This window comes from Talpa occidentalis, unplaced genomic scaffold (assembly GCF_014898055.3).
Source record: "Talpa occidentalis isolate TD23 unplaced genomic scaffold, MPIMG_talOcc4v2.1 talOcc4.6, whole genome shotgun sequence".
Taxonomy (NCBI): Eukaryota; Metazoa; Chordata; class Mammalia; order Eulipotyphla; family Talpidae; genus Talpa; species Talpa occidentalis.
The window spans coordinates 44,674,385-44,685,036 of record NW_023604972.1 but is presented as its reverse complement, the minus strand read 5'-3'; the positions used below and the strand labels follow the sequence as shown (position 1 = coordinate 44,685,036).

The 10,652-nt window shown below is 42.4% G+C and overlaps 1 protein-coding gene across 3 annotated transcripts in view; it reads left to right on the top strand.

Annotated features, from left to right (window-relative positions):
• Window positions 1–6,941: 6,941 nt before the first annotated feature.
• The window catches only part of CCDC158 (coiled-coil domain containing 158), a 75,547-nt gene continuing 71,836 nt past the window's right edge, over window positions 6,942–10,652 (top strand). For 2 of the 3 annotated variants that reach the window (XM_037530186.2, XM_037530185.2), the window contains exon 1: window positions 6,973–7,055. The gene's annotated coding sequence lies outside the window, so the exon portion shown is untranslated. Of the gene's footprint in view, window positions 7,056–10,652 lie in introns of all 3 variants that reach the window. The other variant, XM_054688061.1, reaches the window with a different exon arrangement.

Here is a 10,652-nt window from a genome sequence, read left to right as displayed (position 1 = left end):
CAGAAAGCCAAAGAAATTTTGTTTAGGCATATCTATCCATATTTACTGCATTATACAATAAAAGCAAAACATGCATTTGTTTTAAGAAAATAATAAATTCATAGCATGTTCAAATAACTAACATATTTTTATGAAAAATAATTCTATTTTCTCTAACTAAATTGCTGAGCAGCTGGGCATTGTTGCACATATTTGCAAATGCCCTTCATGCCCAATTAAGTAGAAAGACAGTTGGATTCTATTCTCTACTTCTGTATTCTATTTGATATTATATTATGTAACCTCTAAAACCTCCACTACACACTTGTGAGGCAACAAGTGGGAAAGAATAAAGAAACAATGTCTTAGTGTTAGTATGAAAATGTTTATAACCTGAAACACCCAAGAGGGCCTCAGAGACTCCCTGAAGTCCCCAGGACACACTTTGAGAATCTTTGATTCAGCAAGATTCAGCACAAGTTTTGTGAGTGCTAGTGCGTAATTACCTGTTTGTTCTCAGCTAGAGCTGAGTTTCTCCCACTTGCAAATGAAAGAATCCTGAGCAATACACAATGAAACCTTTCATAGCTCTTCTAGTTTAGGAAAAAGTTATGGAAATGTCTTTGTATAGTCTCACAGATGCAGCCTCATATCTTATTTTTTCTTTGTACTTCTTCCATCCCTCTTTTTTACCTCTAATTTAGAATTACTCCTACTTTCCCAATCAAGTTCTTTCCCTTCGTAACAAATAGATCCAATACAGCTCATAACTTTCTGTCTCGCTGTGAAAATTTCCACCTGTTAGTAATTGTGCTGATATTACTGTTACTGTGATTATGGCTCCAGGGAAGAAAAAATATTTCAAACGTGTTGACTTTCTGTAGGGTAAAGAAATATCAGGCTTTTCTGCCCTTCCGCCATCAGGATAGATGATGGATCCTTGTCCTGAATGCATGCCTGATGGCGGGCACCTGGAGTAGGGTGTGGGCATAGGTAGATAGGATTCAGCTGAGCTAAGACTGTGCTTTTAAGGGCGGCGTCACGGGGGGGACGCCAGCAGCCCCAGCCAGCAGCAGCAGAACCTGAAGGAGAAGCCGAAGCAGAAGCAGAGAACGCCCAGATAGAGTGAAGACTTGCTGGGGGCTGGGAGGCCTACCAGCCTCCCAGCCCCCCAGCCAGCACCCCTGCCTGCCATATGCCTGGTGAACCCCAAATAAAAAACCTGCAAAACTACTGAGGACTCTGACTCCTCCTTTACCCGGTCTGCATGGGATCAGAAAACCTGCAGTGTGCCCTGTCCTGCCTTTACAAATTGGCGTAAGTTGGCAAGATCCATGCAGACGGGTATTGGAGCCCTCCGAAGACCTGGAGGGACTAAGGAGTAAAAGACTGCCTGTAACGACGCTGGAGGCGCCATGGCAGTACAGAAGATGGACACGTCCACGAGCTGCAGGATGAGACCTGGCGTGAAGGAGACGTCCGAGAGGACCAGCCAACGACACTGGAAAGACCAGCCAATGACCCTGAGGCAGCAGGCCGTTGCTGACGCAAGGAGAGGCCAATGGACTTCAACTGATGGACGTGACTGATAAACTTGGACTGACAATCCCGCCAGCAGGCGGAGGACCTTGGCAGGTTATTTTTTTTTTTTTTGAGAATCTGGGGGTGGCCAGTGGGCCTAGATGGCCAAAAGCAGCCTGTGCATGCCAGCAGCCAGGTGGAGGAGAAAAGCCAACTAAGAAAGCAAAAGCTGGTACTAATGATAAGTTGAGAAGCCCTGAGTGGCTGTTAAGCAGCCTGGGTATGCTGAAGAACTGTGAGTCTCGTAAAATCACCTGTGGGTGATGCCCTGCTCATTCTTGAGTGAGGGTGAGGAGCTGAGGAACCTGTCCTTGGGGGACGGGTGGGGAACGTGGCTTGGGGTGGAGGCCAAGCCGAAGAGGGACCCAAAAGAGGCCGAATGTAGAGTTTGGATCCCCGACCCATGTGCTTGTGCAGTGGGTTGGCCTGAGTGCAGGGGTCTGTGAGTCGCATGGTGGCCATGAAGGCCGAGTGTTGGAGCGACTGCAGACAGAAACCCTGAGGGTTGGCGATTACCCCCAACAGAAAAATTGCCAATCCCAGAGCTAGTGCATCCTGGTGGATGCTGTGTGTGCCTTGTAGCCGAGACTACAGCCAGAGAAGGCCAGGAAGCCTGACGGCTCCTGGTGTGTTATAGCAGATGCCGTGTGTGATTTCCCCTCCCTCGTATGAGCAGTGCCTTCGGCAGCAGATTTGGTGGCTCATCTGCTGGTACCAATAATTGTCTTTTGCACTTGGTTGGTGCCCTGCCTGGACTTATTTGTGTTCTGTTGTATTTGTTATGTTGTATTTTGTTATTTGATGTATTTGCTTTTGTGGGCCATGGCTGCATTGTTTGTTTGCTTAGAAAATTGTATATGTATGTATAGACTGTGTGGCAGAAAACCCTGAGGGGTGGACTGTAGGGTAAAGAAAATATCAGGCTTTTCTGCCCTTCCGCCATCAGGATAGATGATGGATCCTTGTCCTGAATGCATGCCTGATGGCGGGCACCTGGAGTAGGGTGTGGGCATAGGTAGATAGGATTCAGCTGAGCTAAGACTGTGCTTTTAAGGGCGGCGTCACGGGGGGACGCCAGCAGCCCCAGCCAGCAGCAGCAGAACCTGAAGGAGAAGCCGAAGCAGAAGCAGAGAACGCCCAGATAGAGTGAAGACTTGCTGGGGGCTGGGAGGCCTACCAGCCTCCCACCCCCCAGCCAGCACCCCTGCCTGCCATATGCCTGGTGAACCCCAAATAAAAAACCTGCAAAACTACTGAGGACTCTGACTCCTCCTTTACCCGGTCTGCATGGGATCAGAAAACCTGCACTGTGCTCCAGGTCCTGCCCCTACACTTTCCCATTTGTCTGGCATTCTTGAACCCAACACTATTTTAAGTGTTATTTGTTTAATCACTGGCTTGTTCTTAGAAATCATGCATCACATCAACTAAAGAAATAGGAATTAAAGAAAAATGAAAATAAAGAAAAATGAAAGAAAAATGAAAATAAAGTTAGAGTGACATCTAGTGGCTCCTCTGGATTACTAAGTAATCCTTACAATAACTGCACGTAATAAATTGTTGTGGGTTTGGAAGATTATTTAGTCTTTCTTTCTTAGAGAAAAAGTCTCAGAACCATCCAAGGTGGACAAAAGTCAAAATTAAAGTTTGCACAATCTCTCTAAGCAAACTTTCAAAGGCAGAAAAGGAACATTACTTCACTGTGTCTCCTCAAGATAGAGGAAAGCTTTCTCAGCAGTGCTTCCCTCACCTCTAAATGCCAAGAAACCTCCCCTGAAAACAGTCACCAAAATTAGTTTCAATTAATCACTATCTACCTTCTAGCATCCCTTGAAGCAATGTGCTAGCTCTATAGCATGGTATGTTGAATACTCAAGCAAACCAGGATTCTCTGAGAAAGGAGCAAGGGAAAATGCATCTTGGGTATTCAATTTCCAGAATCTGCTTCAACAACTACCATAAGGGTGATCACAAATCTATCAAAGCATGTTCAACTCAAATCTCCTGGGAATGGCCAAAACTGTCTGTGATTTATTTTTATTTATTTATGCATACAAGAGCTGGGGCATAGGCCAGAGGTGCAGGGGTGAGGGTGAGGGGATGAGAGGCTTCCCTAGAGACAGAGTGGGGAGCAGAACAGGCAGATTTACACTGCTGAGGGGAGCAGCAGGCGGGACAGGAGAGATCTGCTGAGCCACATGGATAACTCCCTGGCCTGGGATGGAATTCATGTTGCAGTGGCTGCGGATAGCTTGATAGTGCTGAGACTTTAATCCCTGGGCCACCAGGGAGGCCTAACACTCTGTATCAGTTTCACAGTAATGATTGTCAAAACCCATCAAATGGTATACTTCATTTTTTTAAACTGCACTATTTTTTATGATATCATGCTTGTTTACAACACTATATGATTTAGGGATTCACACTCTTCAGATGTATGTTACCACACCATGCCCACCACCAAAGCAAAACAGAAACTATACCTCAATAATATTGCTTTGGAAAAAAATTCAGGACTCTGACAAGGTGAGTAGATGAACAAAACGTAGTCGATAGATACAATGAGATGTTAATCAGCCTTTAAAAGGAGGGCAATCCTGACACATGCTATAACATGAATGAACCTTGAGGAGACATTGTGTTAAATAAAATAAGTCAGTCATGGAGGGACAAATACAGTGTAATTCCACTTTATGGGAGGCAGGAAGAGTAGTTAAATTCATAGAGATAGTAAATGATAGTTGAAAGGGCCTGGGGGTGGGGAGGATGGGAAGTTGGTGTTTAATAATACAAAGTTTCAGTTTGGGAAGATTAAAAAGTTCTGGTGACAGAGGGTGGTGATGATTGTAAAACATTGTAAAAATTCTCAATGTTACTAAATTGTATGCTGAAAAATGGTTAAAAAGGTAAATTGTATGTTATATATATTTTACCATAATAAACAGGTTTTAAAATGTACTTGTAAAAGGCAACAACAGAACATTGTACAATTAGGCATTATAATTAATCAGCTCATTATTCATCACTTCACCATACTAAATTTGCTTGAGGTGGATGTCACAAAACTGCCAGAAGCATAAAGAAATAAATAATACTTGACAGCATATATTAATACCTGACAGATATAACTGACAGAAGAATTATTGTAGTAAATCATTGCAAAAGTTGGTATAGATATATCTATAAACTTATTTCCTAGAAGATAAGTAACAAAAACATAGCTAAACAGAAGCAACAGTGTTAAAATTTTAAACAAAGGATGGTTATGATAAAGGGTCTAATTTTTCTTTCTTTGGGAAGAAACAGAGCTGACTTCAAAGGCACTAATTGCATTGGCGACTAACTTCAATGGCAGAAACACAGCCTACAGGAAAACAGGAAACCTGCCTCTCTACATTCTACCTCCTATTTCTATCACTTTTTTCATTCTTCTGTGAAATAAAGTGTATATTCTCAAACAAATAAGCAAAGTAAGGAGACTTGTATTTTTTAAAAACTCAGTGTTGGGGAAGAGACTTACTACAAAAGGAACTTTCTAGATAGCCTGGAATGTTCACATCTTGATGGGGTATATGGTACTGGGTATACACATTTCTCTAAAGTCATCAATCTGTACATTTAAAATGAATAAGTTTATTATAAGTAAATGTTTCTTCAATAAAGTTGATTTTTTAAAAACTTCAATCAACTCTAAACGAGCAGAAATATCGTTGCATTTAGGATGGTAGCCAAAGGTCTTCTCTTAAAGCCAGTTTTGAAAGTAACCCCAAACTGGAAATTGCTCATCTTGTTAGAGGTTTCTGCCAGAAAATTGTTCCTAGAATTCTAATCACTACGCTCTTGTGAAGCAGATGGGTATATCCCTGCTTTATTCAAATTCCCTGGTGGCATAGGGGTTAAAGTCAGCGCTATCATGCTATCCCCAGCCACTGCAGCACAAGTTCTATCCCTGGCCAGGGAGTTGACTCACATGGCACAGCAGACCTTTTCTGCCTTGCCTCTGCTGCTCACCTCAGCAGTGTATTTTAGTAGGTCTACCTGTTCTGCTCCCCACTCTGTCTCTGCTGAACCCTCTCACCACCACCCCCAACACCCCCATCTCTGACCTACACCCCAGCTCTTGTATGCATAAATAAATCTCTAAGAATATATACATTTCCTTTCATTCCCCCGACTCCCTACTCTTCCCTACTTCATTTGTCCCACAGCACATACTACCTTCATAATATATTGATTAGGTCTTTATTATAGTTAGGTGTTCATTTATGATCTGTCTTTCTGAACTAGAATCTAAATTCCATGAAGGCAGGATTTGGTCTGCTTTGTTCACTGAAGTTCTTGATTTATAGTTGGTGTTCAATAAATATTTGTTGAATGAATTACATTTTTTCTTATTAAATATATTTCTTTTCTTATGTTGTTGATGGAGAAGAGAATGTCAAACATGAGCTACTTTAACTACTTTGAACTTTAATATTTTTACACCTTTTCTGCTTGCATAAATTAATGGGGATGTTTTGCTATTTATTTCCTCTACAATATATAATGAATCACTTGTATGTGTCCCACATTTTAACAATCACTGGGGAAATACGGCGGTCAGTTGAGACTTAAAATAGAAAATTTTATATCATAGTCCGTAGGGAAAATATCTATACAAAAAGTCCAGACTATTCTATAATTCTGATTAACATTACATAAAATTTTGAAAATCTTTAGTAAAAATATATCTGCACGGTCTAAAACCTAAAGGAAATATATTGATTAAAATAATTTTATATAATCTACATCACATGCTAAATAAAAACGCGAGTTTTTTTAAACTACCATTCATTTACAAAACAGATAATGTTACATGAAACATTTTTTCTTAACTAAGCAGTTCATGAATTAAATTTTTTAGTGGTTCTATATGTGTCACTTATAAGAGTCATTTCATGCATATGAAATCCGAAGTGATTTTTCTAGTATAATTTTAATAACACTGAGATAATTTCTACGGCTAATATTTTGCAGATGAAAATACTAATGCTCCAAAAGGCCAAATGGCTTGCTCAGGGTCACAGAGCTAGTGCCGAAGCTAAATTCCTTATTCCTGAACCATCGTGGAACCAGCCTGAAAGTGTGCAAGAAGCCCGCTCAGGTACGCGGGCGGGGCACGTGGAGTGCTCGGTTGCCCGGACGACGGCGTCTGGGGGGCGGAGTCGGGGCGGGGGTTCCCACAGCCCCTCCCGCTCCCCGTCGCCGGGCGAAGGCTCGCAACGGTCACCCGGCGGGCAGGCTGGGGTACGGGGGCGGCGGCAGCGCGAGCACCTGGAGGAGCGGGCGCGGAGGTGGGCGCGGAGGTGGGCGCGGGGCGGGGCAGCGACGCGCGGCGCTGCCGATGAGGAGGAGCCACCCCGCCGCCGCCGCCCGGTCTCGCAGGTGCGGCCGCAGCGCCCGTCGGCGCCCCGCGGGGATGCGGTGGGTCTCTTAGGATGAGGCGTCGGTCGCAGGTACGGGGGCGGGACGCGGCCTGGGGACTGGGTGAGGGGTGGTCGTTGTCCGGAGGAGCCGTGCGTCTGTTTTTCTGGAACTTCCAGCGCTTTTTGTTTTGCACCTGGTAAATGCCCAATAAATTGTTTCTTTACCGAATGGACTGCTGTTGTATTCCGGTATCATAAGCCCCCCACCCACCCCCACCCTACCCCCACCCCACCCCCACCCTACCCCCACCCCCTCCCTGGGACGGTGGGTGTAACTCAACGATGGGAGGACTCTGTGCGAAGTATTCAATTTGGGGTGAGTACCCTGCAGATCCTGGCCCATGCCAAACTCCTGTTCTATCCAGGCTTGGGAGGGCCCAGGGGAAGGTGTGGGGAAGAGGGAAGTCACAGTGCTGTGCAAAGGAAGAGCCCTTTTAGCTTTTGTCCTCCCTGTAAGTCACCTTAGGAGTCTGCATTCACCCCATTATCAGAAACACAGTGAATTCTCGAAGGAGGCCGTCCTTTTCCAAAAACTCTGCTCCAAGTCCCTGCTCAGGCTGTTGTAGGTTTTTGTGCCTGCATCTGGTTATACTTTAAGATCAGGGGAAAGTAGAAGAGAAATGAAGTTGGCTGTTTCTCAGGGTTTCTGTTGTTGTTTGTTTGGCAACCATTTCTTCCTTTTGGGGAAAGAAGGGGCCAGCGCCCTCCGTTTATCCTAGAGACCAACTCGGCTTGACTGTGTAAGGTCATGGAGTGGGGAGTAGGGGCAGGGATCTGGCCCTCCCACCTCTGCACATTTAGGTTTTTTATCTTAGACACTTGTAGTGTGGGTAAAATGATTTTTATGCCATGGAGATTTTATTATATTCCAGAATAAATTGAGGACAGAGATTGACCATTTGATATGTGCAGTGCCCTTAGTATTGTGCTTTTACAAAATGGATTAGTGTTGCCTAGTAGGTTAATGTCACTCACTTTAAAACTCTACTATTTACTAAATAGGCCCTCTTGTGAACCACCTGTTCCCAAAATGGCCCAAATTACACTGTGTGGTAGGCTGAATGTGGGTCACCCAAAAATATCAAGCCCCAATCTCAGCAACCTGTAATTGATATAGAGAGAAAGGGTTGTTGCACATATGATTAAGTCAAAGAACTTCAAATAGGGAGATTATCCTGATTACCTGGGTGGGTATTAAATACCAACACAAGTGTCCTTCTAAGAGAGAGGCAGAGATTGGCATGATGAGGCCACAAGCCAAGGAATATCCCAGCAAAAGAAGATGGAAAAGGCAAGGAGCAGATTCTCCACTAGAACCTCTGCAGGTGACAGGTGCTGCCTGTCACTACCAAAAAAACCAATGAGCAGAGACAGGAATTGAATGTATAAGAGCTTTTATTTTTCAGAAAGCAAGCAGGGATCTGAGAGAATGGTTGGCAAACACCCTGAAGAACCTGTTCTGACATCTCATCTTGAGCTTGTCTTTTTAAATTGAGTTAAACAAGACAGTCATGAGTGAACAGCCAGTAAGAACAGCCTGTCACTGTTGATGTTTCTGGTATTTGTCATGTTTAGTCCCTGGAACTTGTTATCAGCCTCCTGGTTATTTTGACCCTGGTACATCCTGGTTAATTTCTGATAGTATCAATATCTGGCACTCATTTGGGCATCATCAGGGCAGGAATCTCATTTCCCACAATAATAGTTTTAGTTTAAAGAAAACATCTTTAATCATATCATGTATATATGTATGCTAGATGTGTGATGTGCAGATTCCTATACTAAGTATGGTGCCTTTTCATCCCTTCCTAGCTCCTTATCAGAGGGAGTAGAACCCTTCCAGCACCTTGATTTCATTGCTGTAAAACTGATTTTTAGAATTGGCTTCCAGCAGAGAATAAATGGCTATTGTATTAAGCCACCAAGTTGTGGTAATTTGTTACAGCAACTACAGGAAACTAATACTTGTGGCCATGCTCATCAATCACATAGAATAAAGCCCATATGGATAAAGCTTTCTAGCTGGGACTGTGGTAATATAATAATGGAGCTCATTATTTTTTTCTGAAAACCAAATCCTAGGGAAAGGATTTGAATTAGGAATTCAGCAAGAAGAGAAAATAAACTGGGTGCATAGGAAAGAGGTAGTCTAGCACTTATAATTCTTAAACTTTCATCTTCTATTACTGTTTGCTCTGGTTAATAGAATAAAGATAAAAAAATGACTTGTCTTGGTCCTTAGCTAAGACATTACTGGATATTCAACATGTTTATATCAAATAAGAGTAGAGACATCTGGAGATTGAGGGGTACTGCAGAAGTGCTTCCGTGTGAGGGGATATTAAAATCTGGCTAAAAATAATAACCTCTAGTCATCTTAAAATAAAGATACTTGGGAGTTTTCAGGGTCTACAAAAGAGGAAAAAAACAGTAGTTAGTTTTAATTGATTCACTTCTGGGACTCAGACAGTTAATTTGTACTTCTATTCCCAACCCCCAAAGTATTACAAAATTGGACCTAGAAAAAGTAGTCAATCACTTTCTTTTTCTTTTGAAACTTTCTTTTGAGGTATATAATTTACACATCATAAAACTCACTAATTTTAAGTATAAAAACCAGTGATTTTCAGTAAACCAACAGAGCTGTACGATCATCATAATTCAGTTTTACATCATTTCTATCATCCAGAAAAGATCATTTGTACCCACTTGCAGTCAATTTCCATTCCTGTTCCCATCATCAGTCCACTTTTGATCACTAACCTACTTCAGAGTTAGGTTTTAGTCCCTCTCTGGGCTACTCCACTGGCCTCTGCTTCTACTCAGTATATTTTCCACCTGGCCACTAGAGGATTGTAGTCCCTGAATAAAAGTCTAAAATGACTTTCTATTGCAATTAGAATAAACCCCAAAATACTTAGTATGGCCTTTCCAAGACTCCATAAGTTCTACTACTACTAACCTCACCACCATCATTTCAGGAAAGGAACAGATAAGCACTCCATGCCTGTGGCACAGTACAGCTGACTGTCATAAGCTGGCCTTTTGTCCTCCCTTGAGTACATGCTAATCTTCTTCCTTGTTAGAGCACACTGAGCCCTTCTCGTTTAGCCTGTGCATTTGGTATTTTCTCTTAGGATACTTTCCTAGTTTTGACCTACCCTAACAAAACGAACCTCAACTCCACCTCTTTGTATACTGCTATTACAGTGTGTTATTCTCTTCATTGCACTAAGTCATTCGGCAAAATATATTTTTGATTTGTCTTTTTAGTAGTGTCTCTTTTTTCCCCATTAGAATATAAGATCCATGATGATAGAAACTTAATCTTGATCTTAGACAGCTCTGTCTCTAGTATTTATAGAAGCACTGTTCATAGCAGCATGCTATGAACTATCAAATGCCAACAACAGTAATTGATAGTAATCAAATGCTTACTGTATGCCAGGCTCTGTGCTAAGTGCTTTATATGCATGGTTAATTTAAGCTTATTACTTTCCATGTGGGAAGAGTAAAGACAGTATGTCCTCCAAATAGAGTCCACAACATTAATTTTTTTTCAGAGACAATAGCAGTTTTTGTTCTTTTATTATTAGAAAGCTGTTTTTCAAGTCTAGATCAGTGTAC